Source organism: Pseudophryne corroboree, chromosome 4, assembly GCF_028390025.1.
Source record: "Pseudophryne corroboree isolate aPseCor3 chromosome 4, aPseCor3.hap2, whole genome shotgun sequence".
Lineage (NCBI taxonomy): Eukaryota > Metazoa > Chordata > Amphibia > Anura > Myobatrachidae > Pseudophryne > Pseudophryne corroboree.
Window position 1 is genome coordinate 125,560,706 of NC_086447.1, and position 23,990 is coordinate 125,584,695.

The window sequence follows — 23,990 nt, forward strand, 5'->3', positions numbered from 1 at the left end:
ATGTGTAAAAAGGGGGGACTACCTGCCGCAATGTGTAAAAAGGGGGGACTGCCTGCCGCAATGTGTAAAAAGGGGGGACTGCCTGCCGCACTGTGTAAAAAGGGGGGACTGCCTGCCGCAATGTGTAAAAAGGGGGGACTACCTGCCGCAATGTGTAAAAAGGGGGGACTGCCTGCCACTATGTGTAAAAAGGGGAATCTGCCTGCCGTAATGTGTAAAAATGGGGACGCTGTCTGCCGTAATGTGTAACAAGGGCACGCTGTCTGCCGTAATGTGTAAAAAGGGCACGCTGTCTGCCGTAATGTGTAACAAGGGCACGCGGTCTGCCGTTATGTGTAAAAAGGGGTAATCTGCCCGACGCTATGTGTAAAAATGGGGAATCTGCCTGCCGTAATGTGTAAAAAAGGGGGGCTGCCTGACGCTATGTGTAAAAATGGGGAATCTGCCTGCTGCTATGTGTAAAAAGGAGGAATCTGCCTGCCGTAATGTGTAAAAATGGGGACGCTGTCTGCCGTAATGTGTAACAAGGGCACGCTGTCTGCCGTAATGTGTAACAAGGGCACGCTGTCTACCGTAATGTGTAAAAAGGGCACGCTGTCTGCCGTAATGTGTAACAAGGGCACGCGGTCTGCCGTTATGTGTAAAAAGGGCACGCTGTCTGCCGTTATGTGTAAAAAGGGCACGCTGTCTGCTGTAATGTGTAAAAAGAGGAATCTGTTCGCTGTAAGGTGTAAAAGGGTCTCTACCTGGTGTAGTGGTGCTACTGTGCGGCGTAATTTGAATAATGGAGACTACTGTGTTGGTATTATTTTGTGGCCACACCCCTTCCCCACGAAGCCACGCCACTATGTATTTTTGCGCGCGCCTACGGCGCGCACTGCCCCCGGGGTGGACTTGGATGGGGGGGGGGCCCCCAAAGCATTTTGTCGCACCTGGGCCCACCGCTTGCTTGTTCCGCCACTGGTCTAATACTCTTCAGTCAGTCCTGGAATGGACATGGACCAGTGAGTTAAGGAAAGAGTCCCAAGGGAGACATACTGGAGTTTCCAGATGATTCCCCTCACTGATTTTTCAAATAGATCTTACCGAGTCTCCTCTGGACGGGGAGGTAGTATGCGACGCCATACGAAAGCTGGGTCAGGATCAGGGCATTGTCCTGCTGTCATGTTAAACAAACAAAAAAAAGAGAGCTGTTATTCAAGCTTTTTCGTGCTTCTGAGCCCGGAAGAACAATCCCCCCCCAAAAATCATTTCTACTTAAGAAGTTGAACTACAAGATGGAATCTCTCAGGACAGGGATCTCCAATCTGTAAAAGGAGAAAGAGGGTATAAGTACGGTTTCTTCCGCATTAGGCTTACCTGGGTTTGCTATTCAGGATTGTCATTGCCAATGCACCGGAGTGATGGCAGTTTGATGGTTTTCCTTCAGTAGTAAAAGCCATTATTATTCTGTACTGGGAAGCTCTCCTGACTATGGAGATGTTAAGAAACAAGTGGTACAATTCGTTGTTTTATCTCTGACAGTTCTTCAACACAGTGGTTGGCTCCTGAACTTGCCAGAATCACTGTTGATCCCAACGACGCAGATGTCGGACTTGGGAATAAGGTTAGATACAGAACTGTTGAGAGTTTGTTTTTTTCCAGTGGAAAAAGGATAAAGATCATAAGAAGAACAAAGGTTCAGGCGATCCTCATTGTCCAGATCTTCGAGAATTACTCATAGAAGATTCCTGACCTCTTCCTCTACGGGAGGGCTTGTTACAGCAAGGACCGTGCGTGTATCAAGACTTACCGCGGCTGCGTTTGATGGCATGGCGGTTGAACGCCATATCCTAACTCGAAAGGGTATTCCCAGTGGAGTAATTCCCACACTGCTTCAGGCTAGGAAAGAAGTAACGGCGATGCTTTAACACCGTATTTGGAGAAAATATGTGTCTTGGTGTGGATCCAAGAAGACTCCTACGGGAAAAAATTTCAGCTGGTGTGTTTGCTCCATTTGTTTTTTTGCAAGCAGGTGTGGATGCGGGCCTAAACTTAGGCTCCTTTAATGTACAAATTTCGGCCTTATTTATTTCCTTTCAGAAAGAATTGTCTCCCTTCCAGAAGTTCAGACCTTCGTGAAGGGCGTGCTGCACATCCACCCTCCCTTTGTGCTCCCTGTGGCACTGTGGGATCTTAACGTGGTGTTACAATTACTTCAATCTCATTGGGTTGAACCTTTGCGTAAGGTTGAGTTGAAATTCCTTACTTGGAAAGTGGTCATGCTGTTGGCCTTGGCACTCGCAAGGTGGGTGTCTGAATTGGCGGCTTTGTCTCACAAAAGCCCCTATTTAATCTTCCATGAAGATAGAGCGGAGTTGAGAACTCGTCAGCAATTTCTGCTAAAAGTGTTTTCATCGTTTTACGTAAACCAGCTTATTGTGGTGCCAGTGGCTACTGGCGACTTAGCGGAATTGGTCTCTCGATGTGGTCAGAGCTTTCAAAATCTATGTCGCCAGAATGGCTCAGATTGGGAAAACAGAGGCTCTGTTGTCCTGTGGGCTCCCAACAAGATTGGGGCTTCTGCTTCCAAGCAGTCTATTGCACACTGGTTCTGTAATACGATTCAGCATGCTCATTCTACGGCAGGATTGCCGTTACCGAAATCGGTGAAGGCCAATTCTACCAGATTGGTGGGCTCATCCTGGGCGGCTGCCGAGGGGTCTCGGCATTACAGCTTTACCGAGCTGCTATTTGGTCGGGATCAAACACCTTTGCGAAGTTTACAAGTTTGATACCCTGGCTGATGGGGACATCTTGTTTGGTCAATCGGTGCTGCAGAGTCATCCGCACTCTCCTGCCCGTTCTAGAGCTTTGGTATAAACCCCATGGTTCTTGAAGCATCCCCAGCATCCTCTAGGACGTATGAGAAAATAGGATTTTAATACCTACCGGTAAATCCTTTTCTCTTAGTCCGTAGAGGATGCTGGGCGCCCGTCCCAGTGCGTACTGTATCTGCAGTCATTGGGTATGTTTACACACATGGTGTGTTCTGTTTAAGTCAGCCTGCTGCTGACTATATTCAGGCCATAGCATGCGTTATGCTGTTACTGGTTGTGTTTACACACATAGGTTGTGTTACGTTTTATGTCAGCGTATTGCTGCATATTTTTCATGTCGGCTGGTGTTCTATTGTATGCCACGTTCTACGGCATATTGGAGGTGTGAGCTGGTAAAATGCTCACCGTGGTTTGACAATAAATTCTTTCCTCGAAATGTCCATCTCCATGGGCACAGTTCCTATAACTGGAGTCTGGAGGAGGGGCATAGAGGGAGGAGTCAGTTCACACCCATTCAAAGTCTTAAAGTGTGCCCATGTCTCCTGCGGATCCCGTCTATACCCCATAGTTCTTGAAGCATCCCCAGCATCCTCTACGGACTAAGAGAAAAGGATTTACCGGTAGGTATTAAAATCCTATTTTAATTTTGCTTCCATATTTTCATAGCCAGTAGCCTACACTGAGAGACCTGTAAAAGTTTATTAAGATGAGTATTTTGCTGCATGGTAATCCTAATTGTGTTGATGCAGAAGCAGCAGAAAATCAGATTAGAGCTATTTCCAATCTGGATCACTATACAAAATGAATTACATAACCTTGTTCCAATTTGCTAGAACAGCTGTCAGTCACCGGGATGGCATTGAGCGGCAGGTTGCACAGCTAGTGCAGTGGCATTGATGGGGCAGAGCCAGATGGCAGGCACAAATGGGTCCCGTCTGTGGCTGCAGCCATGACATCTGGACCCGATTCCATAAAGAACCGTGTTTCTCGTGCCTGGGGTAGGTCGTATGTTCTGCTGGGACCATGAGATGGGAGGAGGACGGTTCTGTGGTACCCCAGCATTCAGAAGGTGTGTGGATATGTCATTGTTTTATATATAAGAGGGGCAATGCCACTGAGAAAGAAGCTTCATTGGAATCACCCCCTTATTTAAGAAGAGCGAAGCCCCCCCTTAAAATAAGATGCCTGTGTAAGTAGGCTAGACATAAAAACTAGAGATGAGCGGGTTCGGTTCCTCTGAATCCGAACCCGCCCGAACTTCAGTTTTTTTTACACGGGTCCGAGCAGGCTCGGATCTTCCCGCCTTGCTCGGCTAACCCGAGCGCGCCCGAACGTCATCATCACGCTGTCGGATTCTCGCGAGGCTCGGATTCTATCGCGAGACTCGGATTCTATATAAGGAGCCGCGCGTCGCCGCCATTTTCACACGTGCATTGAGAGTCATAGGGAGAGGACGTGGCTGGCGTCCTCTCCGTTTAGAGAAGAGAGAGACACAGTATTTTGGGGAGCATTATTAGGAGGAGTACTACTATACTGTATACTACTATACTACTTGCTGAAGTGATATTTATAGATTAGATAGTGTGACTGTAAGTGTATTATCTGACTTGTGGGGGAGACACTGACAGTGGGGAGCAGTTAGAGTCTGAGAGCAGGACTCAGGAGTACATATAACGTACAGTGCACACTTTTGCTGCCAGAGTCAGTGCCACACTGCCATTGTTGTGACCACACTGACCACCAGTATAATAATATATTTTGTGATTGTCTGCTTAGGCCTCGGAGTACTAGTTGCAAGTTGCAACGTGACCTGAAGTGACCACCAGTTTAATAATCAATCACCACCAGTTTAATATATATATATATATATATATATAATTGTATATTATATATATATATATATATATATATATATATAATATTGTATACCACCTACCCGTGTTTTTTTTTTTTCATTCTTCTTTATACATACTACTATAGTAGCTTACTGTAGCAGTCTGCGGTGCTGTGCTGACCTGACAGTGTCCAGCAGGTCCGTCATCAGTCATTACATAATAAATATATATAGTACCTGTCCGGCTGCAGTACTAGTGATATTATATTGATTTCATCTCATTATCAATAATTTATCATCCAGTCTAGACTCTATATTAGCAGCAGACACAGTACGTTAGTCCACGGCTGTAGCTACCTCTGTGTCGGCACTCGGCAGTCCATCCATAATTGTATACCACCTACCCGTGGTTTTTTTTTTTTCTTTCTTCTTTGTACATACTACTATAGTATAGTAGCTTACCGTAGCAGTCTGCGGTGCTGCTGAGCTGACAGTGTCCAGCAGGTCCGTCATCAGTCATCATTACCTAATAAATATATTATCTACCTGTCCGGCTGCAGTACTAGTGATATTATATATACATACATATATATATTGATTTCATCTCATTATCAATCATCCAGTCTATATTAGCAGCAGACACAGTACGTTAGTCCACGGCTGTAGCTACCTCTGTGTCGGCACTCGGCAGTCCATCCATAATTGTATACCACCTACCCGTGGTTTTTTTTTTTTCTTTCTTCTTTGTACATACTACTATAGTATAGTAGCTTACTGTAGCAGTCTGCGGTGCTGCTGAGCTGACAGTGTCCAGCAGGTCCGTCATCAGTCATCATTACCTAATAAATATATTATCTACCTGTCCGGCTGCAGTACTAGTGATATTATATATACATACATATATATATTGATTTCATCTCATTATCAATCATCCAGTCTATATTAGCAGCAGACACAGTACGTTAGTCCACGGCTGTAGCTACCTCTGTGTCGGCACTCGGCAGTCCATCCATAATTGTATACCACCTACCCGTGGTTTTTTTCTTTTCTTTCTTCTTTGTACATACTACTATAGTATAGTAGCTTACTGTAGCAGTCTGCGGTGCTACTGAGCTGACAGTGTCCAGCAGGTCCGTCATCAGTCATCATTACCTAATAAATATATTATCTACCTGTCCGGCTGCAGTACTAGTGATATTATATATACATACATATATATATATTGATTTCATCTCATTATCATCCAGTCTATATTAGCAGCAGACACAGTACGGTAGTCCATGGCTGTAGCTACCTCTGTGTCGGCACTCGGCAGTCCATCCATAATTGTATACCACCTACCCGTGGTTTTTTTTTTCTTTCTTCTTTGTACATACTACTATAGTATAGTAGCTTACTGTAGCAGTCTGCGGTGCTGCTGAGCTGACAGTGTCCAGCAGGTCCGTCATCAGTCATCATTACCTAATAAATATATTATCTACCTGTCCGGCTGCAGTACTAGTGATATTATATATACATACATATATATATATTGATTTCATCTCATTATCATCCAGTCTATATTAGCAGCAGACACAGTACGGTAGTCCACGGCTGTAGCTACCTCTGTGTCGGCACTCGGCAGTCCATCCATAAGTATACTAGTATCCATCCATCTCCATTGTTTACCTGAGGTGCCTTTTAGTTGTGCCTATTAAAATATGGAGAACAAAAATGTTGAGGTTCCAAAATTAGGGAAAGATCAAGATCCACTTCCACCTCGTGCTGAAGCTGCTGCCACTAGTCATGGCCGAGACGATGAAATGCCAGCAACGTCGTCTGCCAAGGCCGATGCCCAATGTCATAGTACAGAGCATGTCAAATCCAAAACACCAAATATCAGTAAAAAAAGGACTCCAAAACCTAAAATAAAATTGTCGGAGGAGAAGCGTAAACTTGCCAATATGCCATTTACCACACGGAGTGGCAAGGAACGGCTGAGGCCCTGGCCTATGTTCATGGCTAGTGGTTCAGCTTCACATGAGGATGGAAGCACTCAGCCTCTCGCTAGAAAACTGAAAAGACTCAAGCTGGCAAAAGCACCGCAAAGAACTGTGCGTTCTTCGAAATCCCAAATCCACAAGGAGAGTCCAATTGTGTCGGTTGCGATGCCTGACCTTCCCAACACTGGACGTGAAGAGCATGCGCCTTCCACCATTTGCACGCCCCCTGCAAGTGCTGGAAGGAGCACCCGCAGTCCAGTTCCTGATAGTCAGATTGAAGATGTCAGTGTTGAAGTACACCAGGATGAGGAGGATATGGGTGTTGCTGGCGCTGGGGAGGAAATTGACCAGGAGGATTCTGATGGTGAGGTGGTTTGTTTAAGTCAGGCACCCGGGGAGACACCTGTTGTCCGTGGGAGGAATATGGCCGTTGACATGCCTGGTGAAAATACCAAAAAAATCAGCTCTTCAGTGTGGAGGTATTTCAACAGAAAAGCGGACAACAGGTGTCAAGCCGTGTGTTGCCTTTGTCAAGCTGTAATAAGTAGGGGTAAGGACGTTAACCACCTCAGAACATCCTCCCTTATACGTCACCTGCAGCGCATTCATAATAAGTCAGTGACAAGTTCAAAAACTTTGGGTGACAGTGGAAGCAGTCCACTGACCAGTAAATCCCTTCCTCTTGTAAACAAGCTCACGCAAACCACCCCACCAACTCCCTCAGTGTCAATTTCCTCCTTCCCCAGGAATGCCAATAGTCCTGCAGGCCATGTCACTGGCAATTCTGACGATTCCTCTCCTGCCTGGGATTCCTCCGATGCATCCTTGCGTGTAACGCCTACTGCTGCTGGCGCTGCTGTTGTTGCTGCTGGGAGTCGATGGTCATCCCAGAGGGGAAGTCGGAAGACCACTTGTACTACTTCCAGTAAGCAATTGACTGTCCAACAGTCCTTTGCGAGGAAGATGAAATATCACAGCAGTCATCCTGCTGCAAAGCGGATAACTGAGGCCTTGACAACTATGTTGGTGTTAGACGTGCGTCCGGTATCCGCCGTTAGTTCACAGGGAACTACACAATTTCTTGAGGTAGTGTGCCCCCGTTACCAAATACCATCTAGGTTCCACTTCTCTAGGCAGGCGATACCGAAAATGTACACAGACCTCAGAAAAAGACTCACCAGTGTCCTAAAAAATGCAGCTGTACCCAATGTCCACTTAACCACGGACATGTGGACAAGTGGAGCAGGGCAGGGTCAGGACTATATGACTGTGACAGCCCACTGGGTAGATGTATGGACTCCCGCCGCAAGAACAGCAGCGGCGGCACCAGTAGCAGCATCTCGCAAACGCCAACTCTTTCCTAGGCAGGCTACGCTTTGTATCACCGCTTTCCAGAATACGCACACAGCTGAAAACCTCTTACGGCAACTGAGGAAGATCATCGCGGAATGGCTTACCCCAATTGGACTCTCCTGTGGATTTGTGGCATCGGACAACGCCAGCAATATTGTGTGTGCATTAAATATGGGCAAATTCCAGCACGTCCCATGTTTTGCACATACCTTGAATTTGGTGGTGCAGAATTTTTTAAAAAACGACAGGGGCGTGCAAGAGATGCTGTCGGTGGCCAGAAGAATTGCGGGACACTTTCGGCGTACAGGCACCACGTACAGAAGACTGGAGCACCACCAAAAACTACTGAACCTGCCCTGCAGTGGCGGAACAAGCAAGCGGTGGGCCCAGGTGCGACAAAATGCTTTGGGCCCCCCCCCCATCCAAGACCACCCCGGGGGCAGTGCGCGCCGTAGGCGCGCGCAAAAATACATAGTGGCGTGGCTTCGTGGGGAAGGGGTGTGGCCACAAAATAATACCAACACAGTAGTCTCCATTATTCAAATTACGCCGCACAGTAGCACCACTACACCAGGTAGAGACCCTTTTACACCTTACAGCGAACAGATTCCTCTTTTTACACATTACAGCAGACAGCGTGCCCTTTTTACACATAACGGCAGACAGCGTGCCCTTTTTACACATAACGGCAGACCGCGTGCCCTTGTTACACATTACGGCAGACAGCGTGCCCTTTTTACACATTACGGTAGACAGCGTGCCCTTGTTACACATTACGGCAGACAGCGTGCCCTTGTTACACATTACGGCAGACAGCGTCCCCATTTTTACACATTACGGCAGGCAGATTCCTCCTTTTTACACATAGCAGCAGGCAGATTCCCCATTTTTACACATAGCGTCAGGCAGCCCCCCTTTTTTACACATTACGGCAGGCAGATTCCCCATTTTTACACATAGCGTCGGGCAGATTACCCCTTTTTACACATAACGGCAGACCGCGTGCCCTTGTTACACATTACGGCAGACAGCGTGCCCTTTTTACACATTACGGCAGACAGCGTGCCCTTGTTACACATTACGGCAGACAGCGTCCCCATTTTTACACATTACGGCAGGCAGATTCCCCTTTTTACACATAGTGGCAGGCAGTCCCCCCTTTTTACACATTGCGGCAGGTAGTCCCCCCTTTTTACACATTGCGGTAGGCAGTCCCCCCTTTTTACACAGTGCGGCAGGCAGTCCCCCCTTTTTACACATTGCGGCAGGCAGTCCCCCCTTTTTACACATTGCGGCAGGTAGTCCCCCCTTTTTACACATTGCGGCAGGCAGTCCCCCCTTTTTACACATTGCGGCAGGCAGTCCCCCCTTTTTACACATTGCGGCAGGTAGTCCCCCCTTTTTACACATTGCGGCAGGTAGTCCCCCCTTTTTACACATTGCGGCAGGCAGTCCCCCCTTTTTACACAGTGCGGCAGGCAGTCCCCCCTTTTTACACATTGCGGCAGGTAGTCCCCCCTTTTTACACATTGTGGCAGGCAGGCACAAGAAAGAAAGAAGGAAAGAAAAAGAAAGAAAGAAAGAAAGAAAGAAAGAAAGAAAGAAAGAATTATACTTACCCTCAGGCTCCTCGGTGCAGCTGCGTCAGACGATGATTCCCGGGCAGTAGAGAATGAGGAGGAGGGAGCCGGAGGACGGAGCCGCAGCAGCGCTTTGTTACTGGTGGAGGCGCTGCTGCTGCTGCCCCTCTGCTTCCCTATAGGCTGTTCTCGGAAGACAGCCTATAGGGAAGCAGAGGAGCAGCAGCAGCAGCGCCTCCACCAGTAACAAAGCGCTGCTGCGGCTCCGTCCTCCGGCTCCCTCCTCCTTCCCCCGTCTGTACCGCTGCTCAGCTCCTATCTCCGGGCGGCTGTGCGCTGCGGGCAGCGGTTGCCTGCAGCGCACAGCGGCATGTAATGAGTCAGTTTGACTCATTACATGCTTGGGCCCCTGGACAGAGGCGGGCCCCAGTGCAGTGCACTGCCTGCACTGCCCGTAGTTCCGCCTCTGCTGCCCTGCCATCATCTGAAGCAAGAAGTGGTAACGAGGTGGAATTCAACCCTCTATATGCTTCAGAGGTTGGAGGAGCAGCAAAAGGCCATTCAAGCCTATACAATTGAGCACGATATAGGAGGTGGAATGCACCTGTCTCAAGCGCAGTGGAGAATGATTTCAACGTTGTGCAAGGTTCTGATGCCCTTTGAACTTGCCACACGTGAAGTCAGTTCAGACACTGCCAGCCTGAGTCAGGTCATTCCCCTCATCAGGCTTTTGCAGAAGAAGCTGGAGACATTGAAGGAGGAGCTAACACGGAGCGATTCCGCTAGGCATGTGGGACTTGTGGATGGAGCCCTTAATTCGCTTAACAAGGATTCACGGGTGGTCAATCTGTTGAAATCAGAGCACTACATTTTGGCCACCGTGCTCGATCCTAGATTTAAAGCCTACCTTGGATCTCTCTTTCCGGCAGACACAAGTCTGCTGGGGTTGAAAGACCTGCTGGTGAGAAAATTGTCAAGTCAAGCGGAACGCGACCTGTCAACATCTCCTCCTTCACATTCTCCCGCAACTGGGGGTGCGAGGAAAAGGCTCAGAATTCCGAGCCCACCCGCTGGCGGTGATGCAGGGCAGTCTGGAGCGACTGCTGATGCTGACATCTGGTCCGGACTGAAGGACCTGACAACGATTACGGACATGTCGTCTACTGTCACTGCATATGATTCTCTCACCATTGAAAGAATGGTGGAGGATTATATGAGTGACCGCATCCAAGTAGGCACGTCACACAGTCCGTACTTATACTGGCAGGAAAAAGAGGCAATTTGGAGGCCCTTGCACAAACTGGCTTTATTCTACCTAAGTTGCCCTCCCACAAGTGTGTACTCCGAAAGAGTGTTTAGTGCCGCCGCTCACCTTGTCAGCAATCGGCGTACGAGGTTACATCCAGAAAATGTGGAGAAGATGATGTTCATTAAAATGAATTATAATCAATTCCTCCGTGGAGACATTGACCAGCAGCAATTGCCTCCACAAAGTACACAGGGAGCTGAGATGGTGGATTCCAGTGGGGACGAATTGATAATCTGTGAGGAGGGGGATGTACACGGTGATATATCGGAGGATGATGATGAGGTGGACATCTTGCCTCTGTAGAGCCAGTTTGTGCAAGGAGAGATTAATTGCTTCTTTTTTGGTGGGGGTCCAAACCAACCCGTCATTTCAGTCACAGTCGTGTGGCAGACCCTGTCACTGAAATGATGGGTTGGTTAAAGTGTGCATGTCCTGTTTATACAACATAAGGGTGGGTGGGAGGGCCCAAGGACAATTCCATCTTGCACCTCTTTTTTCTTTAATTTTTCTTTGCGTCATGTGCTGTTTGGGGAGGGTTTTTTGGAAGGGCCATCCTGCGTGACACTGCAGTGCCACTCCTAGATGGGCCCGGTGTTTGTGTCGGCCACTAGGGTCGCTTATCTTACTCACACAGCTACCTCATTGCGCCTCTTTTTTTCTTTGCGTCATGTGCTGTTTGGGGAGGGTTTTTTGGAAGGGCCATCCTGCGTGACACTGCAGTGCCACTCCTAGATGGGCACGGTGTTTGTGTCGGCCACTAGGGTCGCTTATCTTACTCACACAGCTACCTCATTGCGCCTCTTTTTTTCTTTGCGTCATGTGCTGTTTGGGGAGTGTTTTTTGGAAGGGCCATCCTGCGTGACACTGCAGTGCCACTCCTAGATGGGCACGGTGTTTGTGTCGGCCACTAGGGTCGCTTAGCTTAGTCATCCAGAGACCTAGGTGCAAATTTTAGGACTAAAAATAATATTGTGAGGTGTGAGGTATTCAGAATAGACTGAAAATGAGTGGAAATTATGGTTTTTGAGGTTAATAATACTTTGGGATCAAAATGACCCCCAAATTCTATGATTTAAGCTGTTTTTTAGTGTTTTTTTAAAAAAACACCCGAATCCAAAACACACCCGAATCCGACAAAAAAAATTCGGTGAGGTTTTGCCAAAACGAGGTCGAACCCAAAACACGGCCGCGGAACCGAACCCAAAACCAAAACACAAAACCCGAAAAATTTCAAGTGCACATCTCTAATAAAAACAAGTAACAAATGCACAGTGGGTCTAAAGTAAAAACTAAAATGCAGGATTAGGAGGACTGCGATTCACATAAAACTGTAAGACCCATTTTGGGAGTATGCAGGAAAAACAAGGTAAAGAGGAAAGGGAGAGGAGAGAAGATGGTGGGAGTGGAAGAAAAAGAGAGTTACGTAAAGGGGGAACTAGCATGAAAAAAGGACAGCCAAGGACCCCAGGCCTTGTCACACGACCTGGAGGAGTTCTTAAGGATGCTGGTCATGAATTCCATATGGTGAACATGCCAGACCCTGCTAATAATTGAATAAAGAGATGGGGGAGACTGCAGTTTCCAAGTGCCTACAATTTGACATGTGGCCACCGACGGAATGTGTCTTAAAAGTTTATTTTGGTGATGCGTGGCTCCGATGGTGGCCATAGGTAAAAGGAAAAAATATTAGTTTCTAAATTCAGATTCTTAATATCCATCCAGAAATCGGTACATTTTGGGCAGCTCCACCAAACATGAAGAAAGGTTCTTTCTAAGTGCAGCCATGCCAGCATTTATTGGTGGCTTCAGGGAACATCTTTTTAAGCCTAGAGGGGACATCTACATAGGATTTTGTACATATCTTTATTAATCCTCACACAAATTGAGCTGGAAGCAGCAGTCTCACGAATCTTGGCCATGTCATCTGGATCTAGTGACACTTCTAAGTCTCACTCCCAGACCAATTTCTGCGGGTTCTGTGGAAATGTTGTGGCTAGAGTAAGTTCAGAGTATATTGTAGGTATCAGACCGGCAGTGGAAGTCTGATGTAAGCATAGCTTTTCAACAGTAGTCAAAGGGCAGAGGGAAAGACGGTTCCTGACTTTGCCCTGAAAGTTACGCAATTGCAAGTATTGATAATACTTTTTAGAGGGAATATGAAAGTTAGATTGAATATCATAAAAGGAGAAGGAGAAGTAATGAGTCAAATCATTTAAGTATCAAGAGCCTAATTCAGTAAGGATCCTTTGGATCGAATGCTGGGGGCCGCACATCGCTGGGCAAGGCCGCCCATCATGCTGACTGGAGCCTCCCCCACTTCAACAAGCAGAAATTGCGAAGCGTTCGCAATTTCTGCTTGTTAGCAGAAACTGTGGAAGCCTCCTGCCGGCGAAGCTTAGCTGTGGCCGCAGGAGATTTGCCGCCATCTTACTGATTGCGGTAGCTGCATGTGACGTCATGCAGCCCCCGTGATCTTGCCCCCGTTCGGCAGCCTCCGCCCCCCATTCGGCCCCTCCACAACGCTCTGTCTCCTCCCTGATTGATAGGCAGAGGCGACTGAATTTTCTGCGGCCCACCTGCAGAAAATACGGGTGCAATGCGCCCGCATTTTTTTCTCAGAAATTGCGGTTGGATTTCTTATTGCGATCCAACCTGAATTAGGCCCCAAATGCCACCTTTCTGCCATGGGGAAAATGTCAAAAGTGCCTTGCAGGAGGGAATTCCTGAGCAGAATGATAGAAGAGGGCAGTGGAGAGAGGCCAAATTTTCGGGCAGCAGAGTCCCATATTGACAAAGAATGGGAAACTATGCGGTGACTATAAGCCTTTTTTGGGTGGCGAGTCCATGGGAGCCAAAAGAGGCAAGCAGGAGAAAGCAGCCCCAGACCTGCAACCCTAAAGATCAACCTAAATTCTAGAGGAACCCAGTATATTCAATAAGATGCATTGAACAAGCTGCACAGAGAGATAATAGCGTTTGACGTTAGAGATACCCATTTCACCCCACTGAGCAGATCTCTGGAGGACTCGTAGGCAAAACTGCGGATGTCTCCCTGGCCAAAGAAACCGAGAGGTGTGGAATTGAAGGAATTTGAAAACATGGGAGGGGACATGAATTGGAAGGGTCTGAAAGTGATATAATATTCTGGGGAGTATATTCATTTTGGTAGCGTTGATACAGCCTATCCAGGAAATTAAGTGATGGGACCACAAATTAAGGTCCATCTTAATCTGAGAAAAAATGTGTGGGATGTTAGCCTGGAAAAGCTAATGATACCATTTAGTGATGTATATTCCCAAATACTTGATCTTCTGGAGATGCCAAGTGAATGGAAACAGACGCTCTAAAGAGACTTTGTCATCCTGAGAAGTCAAGTCAAGGGCTTCTGTTTTATCAAGGGTTGTCTTCTACCCTTTTTATGACCATATAATTTAAGTTCAGACAGGACGGATGGAAGTGAACTAAGCGGATTTGTGATATATAATAATACGTCATCGCATATAAGGCCAATTTATGTTCCATGGTTCCTACCCATATATTAGCCCGAATTCTGTCTGTCATAGGTTCTATATTGAGATCAAATATAAGCGGTGAGAGGGGGCAATCTTGACGCGTGCCATTAGAGATTCCAAATGGGGTCGAGCAGTGCATAAAGTGGTCCTAGAAAGGTGGTGGAACTCACCCCTTTCTCCCCACGGCGCCCATGTAATAAAGGTATTTCCCCGCAAAAAGGGGCGTGGTCTCAAAAAGAAAGGGGCGTGGTCACACAATAGTAATAATGCCCACAGTAGTAGCACCCCGTAATACACATAATGCCCACCGCAGTGCGCTTCTTATACAATGCCCACAGTAGTAGTGCTCCCTATGCAATGTCCACTGTACTGGTAGTGCCCACAGTGGTAGTGTGCCTTATATAGATCCCATAGTAGTGGTGCCCCTTATGCAATGCCCGCAATAGTAGTGCCCCTTATGTCCCCAGGAGTGATGCCCCTTATGAAGTGCCCCCTTTACAATGCCCTCATTAGTAGGGCCCCCAGTAGTAATGCCCTTAATGGTAATGCCCTGTGTAGTATTGCCCCCAGTAGTAATGTTGCTTGTAGTAATGCCCCCAGTGGCTTAGCCCCCTGTAGTTTAGCCCTAGTAGTTATGCCCCCAGTGTAATGCCCCTGCAGTTATTACCCCCCCCCCTTTAGTTTAGCCTCCCAGTGGTAATGCCTCCAGTAGTTTAGCCCACGTGTAGTTTGCCCCATGTAGTTTAGCCTCCCAGTGGTAATGCCCCCAGTAGTTTGCCTGTTTGTAGTTTAGCCGCAAGTAGCAATGCCCCCCTGTAGTTTGCCCCCTTGTAGTTTAGCCCCTGTAGTTATACCCCCTTGTAGTTTAGCCCCCAGTAGTAATGCCCCCAGTAGTAATGCCCCTGTAGTTTATCCCCCCTGTAGTTTGCCCCAAGTAGTAATGCCCCTGTAGTTTGCCCCCAAGTAGTAATGCCCCTGTAGTTACGCCCCCAGTAGTAATGCCCCTGTAGTTATGCCCCCAGTAGTAATGCCCTCCTGTAGTTTGCCCCCAGTAGTTAGCCCCTTTGTAGTTTGCCCCCAGAAGCTTGTCTTCTTGTAGTTTGCCCCCAGTAGCTTGCCCCCTTGTAGTTTGCCCCCAGTAGCTTGCCCCCTTGCAGTTTGCCCCAGTAGTTGGCCCCCAGTAATATTGTCCCGCAGTAGATGCTCCTCAGTAATAATACCGCCCAGTAGTTTGCCCCCAGTAGATGAACCCCAGTAGTAATGCCCCCCAGTAGTTTGCCCCCAGTAGATGCCCCCCCAGTAGTTTGCCCCTAGTAGATGCGCCGCTACACTAAGGAAAAAAACAAACAAAAATCACAATACTCACCGTGCCCCGCTCCCGCTTCCAGACCGCTGCAGTTCTCTCTTGGCGCCCACCCCTCGGCACTATGGGAGAAATGTCATGACATCTCTCCCATAGTGCATAGTGACAGGGCCGTAAGCCGGAGCTCAGTACTGAGCTCCTGACACCGGCTTCCGCTATAGAGAGGGAGAATGGCGCCCCCTGGTAACACAATTTCAGCGGGCGCCCGGCATCTCCCTGTGGCGCCGGGGACACATCGGGTTAGGTGAGCCGGAGGAGGCGGAACTGACGGAATGCAGTTCCGCCCCTTTCCGGCTCACTTTAACCCTTGGGCCGAGGTCAAACCATTAACAGAACCGGAGGCAGTGGGGGAATGATATAAAGCAGAGACACCTTGAAGAAATTTGCCTGTGAAGCCCATCGACCAAAGAACCCCAAACATTAACGGCCAGGATATTTGGTTGAATGCCATCTCGGCATCTAACATCATAATTATAGAAGGGATTTTGCCGCCGTGGCTGGTGTGTATCAGGTCAATAGTCCTGGTGTTGTCAGGAGCACCGCCACACCGCTGATAGTGTTCGGGGCTGCCGGGACCACAGCCTACACACTATAATAAAAAAAACTTGTTTTCTATAATTTTTTCACTGTTTAAAAAAAAATCAGCCATTTGAAAGCTTTTATAAGCCTCAAATATTTTGCTTTTGGCTAGTAATTGAGTAATACCTGTATAATGTTTTTTTAGGGTACAGGCGAATTTCCTCATTTCTCTGACGTCCTAGTGGATGCTGGGTACTCCGTAAGGACCATGGGGAATAGACGGGCTCCGCAGGAGACTGGGCACTCTAAAAGAAAGATTAGGTACTATCTGGTGTGCACTGGCTCCTCCCTCTATGCCCCTCCTCCAGACCTCAGTTAGAATCTGTGCCCAGCCCGAGCTGGTTGCACACTAGGGGCTCTCCTGAGCTTCTAGAAAAGAAAGTATTTGTTAGGTTTTTTATTTTCAGTGAGATCTGCTGGCAACAGACTCACTGCTACGTGGGACTTAGGGGAGAGAAGCAAACCTACCTGCTTGCAGCTAGCTTGTGCTTCTAGGCTACTGGACACCATTAGCTCCAGAGGGATCGAACACAGGGCCCGACCTCGATCGTCCGTTCCTGGAGCCGCGCCGCCGCCCCCCTTGCAGAGCCAGAAGACGGAAGAAACCGGAGGAAATCGGCGGCTGAAGACTTCGGTCTTCATTAAGGTAGCGCACAGCACTGCAGCTGTGCGCCATTGCTCCCTATGCACACCACACAGTCCGGTCACTGATGGGTGCAGGGCGCTGGGGGGGGGGGGGGAGGGGGGGGGGAGGGGGGGGGGGCGCCCCGGGCAGCAATTAGAGTACCTTACATGGCAAAAAGCACATAATACAGTCTAATAAACTGTATATGTGCATAATCCCCCGCCATAAAAGTATATAAAAAAGCGGGAGAAGTCCGCCGAGAAGGGGGCGGGGCTATCTCCCTCAGCACACCGGGGCCATTTTCTCTTCACAGCTCCGCTGGAAGACAGCTCCCCAGGCTCTCCCCTGCAGTTTCCAGGCTTAAAGGGTAAAAAAGAGAGGGGGGGGCACTAAATTTAGGCGCAAACTGAGTATATTAAGCAGCTATAGGGAAAATTCACTTTTGTTAGTGTAAATCCCTGTTTATATAGCGCTGTGGTGTGTGCTGGCATACTCTCTCTCTGTCTCCCCAAAGGACTTTGTGGGGTCCTGTCCTCAGTCAGAGCATTCCCTGTGTGTGTGTGCGGTGTGTCGGTACGGCTGTGTCGACATGTTTGATGAGGACGCTTACGTGGAGGCGGAGCAGGTGCCGATAAGTGTGATGTCGCCCCCTGCGGGGCCGACACCTGAGTGGATGGATATGTGGAAGGTATTAACCGACAGTGTCAACTCCTTACATAAAAGGTTCGATGACGCAGCTTTGGGACAGCCGGCATCTCAGCCCGCGCCTGCCCAGGCATCTCAGAGGCCGTCAGGGGCTCAAAAACGCCCGCTACCTCAGATGGCAGACACAGATGTCGACACGGAGTCTGACTCCAGTGTCGACGAGGATGTGACAAATATACAATCCACTAGGGCCATCCGATGCATGATTACGGCAATGAAAAATGTGTTGCACATTTCTGACATTAACCCGGTTACCACAAAAAAGGGTATTATGTTTGAGGAGAAAAAGCAGCCAGTGACTTTTCCCCCATCTGATGAGTTAAACGAATTGTGTGAAGAAGCGTGGGGTTCACCAGATAAGAAACTAGTAATTTCTAAGCGGTTACTACTGGCGTACCCTTTCCCGCCAACGGATAGGTTACGCTGGGAGACATCCCCTAAGGCGGACAAGGCGCTCACACGCTTATCAAAAAAGGTGGCACTGCCGTCTCAGGATACGGCCGCCTTAAAGGAGCCTGCAGATAGAAAGCAGAAGGCTATCCTGAAGTCTGTGTATACACACTCAGGTACTATACTGAGACCTGCTATTGCTTCAGCATGGATGTGCAGTGCTGCAGCAGCGTGGTCTGATTCCCTGTCTGATAACATTGATTCCCTTGACAGGGACACTATATTGCTAACCATAGAGCATATTAAAGACGTAGTCTTATATATGAGAGATGCACAGAGGGACATTTGCCGGCTGGCATCTAGAATTAATGCGATGTCCATTTCTGCCAGGAGAGTATTATGGACTCGGCAGTGGACGGGTGATGCTGATTCTAAAAGGCACATGGAAATTTTGCCTTACAAGGGTGAGGAATTGTTTGGGGACGGTCTTTCGGACCTCGTATCCACAGCAACAGCTGGGAAGTCGACTTTTTTACCTCAGGTTCCCTCACAGCCTAAGAAAGCACCGTATTATCAAGTACAGTCCTTTCGGCCTCAGAAAGGCAAGCGGGTTAGAGGCGCGTCCTTTCTGCCCAGAGGCAGGGGTAGAGGGAAAAAGCTGCACCATACAGCCAGTTCCCAAGAACAAAAATCCTCCCCTGCTTCCACTAAGTCCACCGCATGACGCTGGGGCTCCACATGTGGAGCCAGGTGCAGTGGGGGCCCGTCTCCGGAACTTCAGCGACCAGTGGGTTCGCTCACAGGTGGATCTCTGGGTTCTACAAGTGGTATCTCAGGGATACAAGCTGGAGTTCGAGACGTCTCCCCCTCGCCGTTACCTCAAATCAGCCTTGCCAGCTACTCCCCAGGACAGGGAGGTAGTACTGGCGGCAATTCACAAGCTGTACCTCCAGCAGGTGATAATAAAAGTTCCCCTCCTTCAACAGGGACGGGGTTACTATTCCACAATGTTTGTGGTACCGAAACCAGACGGTTCGGTGAGACCCATTCTAAATTTGAAATCCTTGAACGCTTATATAAGGAAGTTCAAGTTCAAAATAGTATCGCTCAGGGCGATTATTGCAAGCCTGGAAGAGGAGGATTACATGGTATCACTGGACATCAAGGATGCTTACCTACATGTCCCCATTTACCTACCTCACCAGGAGTACCTCAAGGTTGTGGTACAGAACTGCCATTACCAATTCCAGACGTTGCCGTTTGGTCTGTCCACGGCACCGAGGGTGTGTTCCAAGGTAATGGCCAAAATGATGATACTCCTTCGAAAGAAGGGAGTTATAATTATCCCGTACTTGGACGATCTCCTTATAAAGGCGAGGTCCAAGGAGCAGTCGTTGATCGGAGTAGCACTATCTCAGGAAGTGCTACAACAGCATGGCTGGATTCTGAATATCCCAAAGTCGCAGCTGGTTCCTACAACGCGTCTGCTGATATTGGGCATGTTTCTGGACACAGAACAGAAGAAGGTGTTTCTCCCGGAGGAGAAGGCCAAGGAGTTGTCATCTCTGGTCAGAGACCTCCTGAAACCAAAACAGGTGTCGGTGCATCATTGCACACGAGTCCTGGAAAAGATGGTAACTTCTTACGAAGCAATTCCCTTCGGCAGGTTCCATGCAAGGAATTTTCAGTTGGACCTGTTAGACAAGTGAGGATCGCATCTTCAGATGCATCGGCTGATCACCCTGTCCCCGAGGGCCAGGGTGTCTCTGCTGTGGTGGCTGCAGAGTGCTCTTCTTCTCGAGGGCCGCAGATTCGGCATTCAGGACTGGGTCCTGGTGACCACGGATGCAAGCCTCCGAGGTTGGGGAGCAGTCACTCAGGGAAGAAACTTCCAAGGACAATGGTCGAGTCAGGAGACTTCCCTACACATAAATATTCTGGACCTAAGGGCCATTTACAATGCCCTAAGGCAAGCAGAACCCCTGCTTCAAAACCAGCCGGTGCTGATTCAGTCAGACAACATCACGGCTGTCGCCCATGTAAACCGACAAGGCGGCACAAGAAGCAGGATGGCGTTGGCAGAAGCCACAAGGATTCTCCGATGGGCGGAGTATCACGTGCTAACACTGTCAGCAGTGTTCATTCCGGGTGTGGAAAACTAGGAAGCAGACTTCCTCAGCAGGCACGACCTCCACCCGGGAGAGTGGGGACTTCATCCAGAAGTCTTCACGCAGATTGTTAACCGTTGGGAACGGCCACAGGTGGACATGATGGCGTCCCGCCTCAACAAAAAGCTAAAAAAGTATTGCGCCAGGTCAAGAGACCCTCAGGCGATAGCTGTGGACGCACTAGTGACACCGTGGGTGTACCAGTCGGTTTATGTGTTCCCTCCTCTTCCTCTCATACCCAAGGTACTGAGGATAGTAAGTAAGAGAGGAGTAAGAACTATACTCGTAGTTCCGGATTGGCCAAGAAGAACTTGGTACCCAGAACTACAAGAAATGATCTCGGAGGACCCATGGCCTCTGTCTCTCAGACAGGACCTATTACTGCAGGGGCCCTGTCTGTTCCAAGACTTACCGCGGCTGCGTTTGATGGCTTGGCGGTTGAACGCCGGATCCTAACGGAAAAGGGCGTTCCAGATGAAGTGATTCCTATGCTGTTAAAGGCTAGGAAAGACGCTGCCTGAAGTTCAGACGTTGTTAAGGGAGTGCTGCATATTCAGCCCCTTTTGTGCCTCCAGTGGCACCTTGGGATCTCAACGTAGTGTTGGATGTCCTAAAATCACATTGTTTTGAGCCACTTCAGAACGTGGAGTTGAAGTATCTCACGTGGAAAGTGGTCATATATATTTGGCCTTGGCTTCGGCTAGGCGTGTGTCAGAATTGGCGGCTTTGTCATGTAAAAGCCCTTATCTGATCTTCCATAGGGACAGGGCAGAATTGAGGATTCGTCCCCAATTTCTCCCTAAGGTGGTATCAGCGTTTCATTTGAACTAACCTATTGTGGTGCCTGCGGCTACTCGGGACTTGGAGGCCTCCAAGTTGCTGGATGTAGTCCGGGCCCTGAAAATCTATGTTTCCAGGACGGCTAGAGTCAGAAATACTGACTCGCTGTTTATCCTGCATGCACCCAACAAGCTGGGTGCTCCTGCTTCTAAGCAGACTATTGCTCGCTGGATCTGCTCCACGATTCAACTTGCACATTCTGCGGCTGGACTGCCGCATCCTAAATCAGTAAAAGCCCATTCCACGAGGAAGGGGGCTCTTCTTGGGCGGCTGCCCAAGGGGTCTCGGCATTACAACTTTGCCGAGCTGCTACCTGGTCGGGGTCAAACACGTTTGAAAAATTCTACAAGTTTGATACCATGGCTGAGGAGGACCTTGAGTTTGCTCATGCGGTGCTGCAGAGTCATCCACACTCTCCCGCCCGTTTGGGAGCTTTGGTATAATCCCCATGGTCCTTACGGAGTACCCAGCATCCACTAGGACGTCAGAGAAAATAAGAATTTACTCACCGGTAATTCTATTTCTCGTAGTCCGTAGTGGATGCTGGGAGCCAGTCCCAAGTGCGGATTTTCTGCAATACTTGTATATAGTTATTACTTAACTAAAGGGTTATTGTTATGAGCCATCTGTTACTGAGGCTCAGTTGTTATTCATACTGTTAACTGGGTATAGTTATCACGAGTTGTATGGTGTGATTGGTGTGGCTGGTATGAGTCTTACCCTGGATTCCAAATCCTTTCCTTGTAGTGTCAGCTCTTCCGGGCACAGTTTCCCTAACTGAGGTCTGGAGGGGGGGCATAGAGGGAGGAGCCAGTGCACACCAGATAGTACCTAATCTTTCTTTTAGAGTGCCCAGTCTCCTGCGGAGCCCGTCTATTCCCCATGGTCCTTACGGAGTACCCAGCATCCACTACGGACTACGAGAAATAGAATTACCGGTGAGTAAATTCTTATTATTTCAACATAATTAATGCAGCTATTAACAGTAAAAATTACCATGCAAGTTTCTTTTTTTCAATTGGATGGCACCTGAATTGGGAGCATGCATAGCCACGTTAATCGGGAATTGGATATGCCCCTTAATAACATTTTGTAGTAAAGAGATGGAGATATAGATCGGCAGGGAGGGCTGAGGGCAGATGAGCTATGGCTGCAAATGTGAGAACGCCAGATAACAAATCACAAACATACAATCAATCGTTGGTAAGCGACCCTCGCTTAGAAGCCACATACAGTGACACTGTGCTTCTGCATATGTACTCTATCTCTATCCATCCATGGCTATCGGGATCACTTGGAGGGCACACCCAAACTTTATACACCAACTAAAATAACACAACAGCCCTTCTATACAAATGACTCACCTTCTAAAACATCCAAACAGTAACGCCTAACCAGTCTAGGAAGAGTGAGAAGGGAGACTTTGAGGCATCAAACGGGCTGGAACAGGAAGAACTGTCATTGTATATAGACTCCAGAGACTCCTCCCATGATCTGATTAAACCTCAGAACATTCGAGTAAACTCTGTTTAACAAAAAAAAATAATCAAATTTTGCAATCTATTCACAACCAAGGTCATACACCCAGAGCCTTAAGGGGGACACATCAGCTGTCCCGTTTCACTGATCCGCAGCAATCTGCCATGTAATGGGAGCGGCGACGGCCTGCATTTATGAAAATGAGGCATGTCACCTGATGGTGAGAGATCCCATCCTGCGCAGGTTGGATCACTACTGTTAAAACATTATTTTATTGAGTAGTTAAAACAAATACCCTTCTACGATCCAATAAAGAGAATGCACAAAAAATGCAAAAAAAATATTAATATATATATATATATATATATATATATATAGGGAATGTTCTGGTCTGTAAATCCTGAGAGAAAGATTAGAAAGGTTGCAGACACTGAACAGTCTGACAGCCGTTTCTCCTGACCAGTACAGATATTCTGTATTAATGGGACCCACGGAGGAGGTCAGTGTGCAAATTTTGTCATAGAAAGACCACTTTGATTAGGTCAATGCTATACACTTAGTTGGTTACCCATAAATTCAAATGTCATAGTTTTAGATTGTAAGTCTAGTAATGCAAATGGAAACTGTGTCCTCATAAAGAGTGATATAGAAAGGGAAGGCAGGAAGAGTATATTCAGTGGTGATACTGCTGTTGGTGTCCACCCTTCAGAGGAAGGGGAATAGTTCCTATCCTACAACACCGGGTATTCCCAGGGAGTCTCCTCTCGTGGTACTAACCCAGCCCGACGCTGTTTAGCTTCCAAGATCGGACGAGATCGGGCACAAGCAGCGTGGTATGATAGTAGGAAGGATATCTACCAATGAGAGTGCACCTATATATGAAAATATAGAATGATAGAAAGGATAGAAAGTGTAGTGCGTGGATCTACTTTCCTCGTTAGGCAAGGAAAAGCGGCTGTCACACAGTGGCGCCGTATACCCTGGATCGGGGATGAGAGTCCACTCGAAAATAGCCAGATAGGGAAAAAAAGAGGGGGGGGGGGGGGAGGGGGAGGGGGGAGAGAAATAGGAGGATTGGACATTATGAAGTAAAAGGACCATTCATTGTTTGGAGACCAAATGTCCAATGGAAGGAAAAGGAATCTGACAGCTTCAAAAGCAAAAAGCAAGCTGTCTATACATACTTTGCATAAAGCCAATCTAAATCTAAATATATGCAAAAATACTAACCCTTACGTAATTGTAAGTGGAAAAAAGGTGCATCTGTTAAGAAGTACTGAGTACAGCTGTTATGAATCAAACAACAGGTAGTAGGTGATTATGGATAGCCAAATAAACACATGTGATACAATATGTTTAACTAAGGCAGATATGATCCTGTAATATAAAGGGATTAGAATCACCCTCTTGTCACTCAAATGAATGAGCTAGGTTATACACAAAAATACCTTA

The 23,990-nt window shown here is 47.9% G+C and overlaps 1 long non-coding RNA gene and 1 pseudogene across 3 annotated transcripts in view; one reads left to right on the forward strand and one right to left on the reverse strand.

The window, feature by feature from the left end:
• The window catches only part of LOC134911160 (uncharacterized), a 350,439-nt gene that overhangs the window by 297,476 nt on the left and 28,973 nt on the right, over positions 1–23,990 (forward strand). The window lies entirely within an intron of this gene.
• Positions 23,267–23,385, reverse strand: LOC134912429 (5S ribosomal RNA; annotated as a pseudogene).